Source organism: Osmia bicornis, unplaced genomic scaffold (assembly GCF_907164935.1).
Source record: "Osmia bicornis bicornis unplaced genomic scaffold, iOsmBic2.1, whole genome shotgun sequence".
Lineage (NCBI taxonomy): Eukaryota > Metazoa > Arthropoda > Insecta > Hymenoptera > Megachilidae > Osmia > Osmia bicornis.
The window spans coordinates 27788-29844 of NW_025791435.1; positions in this window are offsets into that span (position 1 = coordinate 27788).

Genomic DNA, 2057 nt, shown 5'->3' on the forward strand with positions numbered 1-2057 from the left:
TTGCGCTAAAACTCCTATTTGCTATGACTACACGCTACATGGTCAACTACTCAATGTCTGTGATAATGTGAGGGATCTTGGAGTTTTCTTTGACTCTGCATTAACTTTTAACAAACACATTGCGAATGTTGCTGACTCAGCATCCAAATCTCTTGGATTCCTGAAGCGAACTTGTGCTCAATTCCGTAACTCGCACACCCTTTTAACGCTATACTCGTCTCTGGTATTATCAAATCTGGAACATGCAGCAATTATCTGGTCGCCGCGCCTAAAAAAGCATTGCACCTTACTTGAAAAGGTGCAACATAAATTTCTCAGATTTTTGGCGTATAAATCTGGTAATCCCATGAGATGGGACGATCACGATTATAGCGCAATTATGGAACGTTTTCTTCTCCTCCCTCTACAAAGCAGGCGAACTATTGCTGAGGTACTGTTTCTTAATAATATCCTTACATCTAAAATCGACCGCTCCGAACTCCTCAGCCTAGCTCGCTTTAACGTTCCGCCTCGTACCACTAGAAGCTTTAATCCATTTTTTATAGTTAACTACAAAACCAGATTTGGCCACTTAGATACGATAAATAGGGTGTGCGAAACGGTTAACTCTTATCATACACAAATTGATATCTTCTCTAGATCCACTTTCTCACTAAGAGATGCTATGAAGAGTACATTGTGTTAGAGTTTTTTATCGTTCCGAAATTATGCTCTGCCTAATTTATTGCAGTCAGACCAGATTTCTGTATGCCGCCTGTACCAAATACTATCTAATGAGCACGAAGGTTTTTGTTCTAAATTACTTTGGATATATTCTGTATTTAAACGGTTAATTCCCGTTTATCAACAAATAAATAAATAAATAAATAAATAAAAAAGCGATCCGGGCGCTGGGTCTGGCGCTGGCTCCTCACAAGACCGAGGCCATGTGGTTCTTCGAGCCTCGGCGTGTGGTAGCCCCTCCGGCCCAGCTCTGGCTCGAGGTCGACGGGTGCCGGATCGTGATCGGCCGGGGTCTTCGATACCTCGGTATGTATCTCGACAGCCACTGGCGTATTCGATGTTCACTTCGACCGCCTGGCTCCCCGATTGGAACAGGTGGCGACCAATCTTGGCCGCCTGTTACCCAACCTCGGGGGGCCGGGAGTGAGGGTTCGCCGCCTATACGTGGGAATCGACTGGTCCATAGCCCTATACGGGGCTCCGATATGGGCCGCCGATCTGGCGGTCAGTAGGCACAGCTGCACTCTGCTGCGGCGGGTGGAGCGCCGGCTGGCCATCAGGATCGTGCGGGGCTACTGGTATTCGCGAGCCCTCCGCCAGGCCGGGGAGGACTCGCCGGGGCCGACGGGCGAGGAACACCGGAGCCAGGCTCGACTGGTCGCGGCGGAAAGGTGGCAGAGATCCCTAACAGAGGGGGCTGCCGCCGGAACCCGCGCCGTCGGGGCGGTCCTGTCGATGATATCGGAGTGGCGGGACCGCGGCCACGGCGCCCTGTCGTTCCGGGTCACGCAGGTGCTCTCCGGACGCGGGGTGTTCGGGGAGTTCCTGTGCCGGAGGAACAGGGAATGGACCCACGACTGTGAGGGCCCGCGTGCCCTCCCGCCTCCTGGGGAGATTTTACGGGTGATGTCTCTTGTGGGGGTGGGAGGGGTCGCCCTGTACCCTCCCGCCCCAGACGAAATGAGCCCGGACCCCGGTCGGACCCGGGGGCGGGCGGGTGGGGTACCCGTTCTCAATCGGGGGCCCCTCTCCGTCCGCCTCGGGGGGGCCGGATGACTCCGGGCGGAGACTAGAGTCGCCCTCCCACGCTGGGAGTGGCGCTGGCCCCCGCAGGAGGGTGCCGCGGAGCCGAGGGAGTCCCCCTGGAGGGTGGCCGGCCACGGCTCACCGCAGCCCACGGGGGGACGACCCGGCGGGCCGCAGGCGCCCTGTTTGGGCGCCATTGCACGCGGACCCGGGGTGTAGCCGGCACCGGAAGCCGGCGGAGCGAAGGACAGCGCCCGAACTTCCTCGCGGGCGGACGAGGGGTTGCTCCTCCCCGTAGCCTGTGAGGA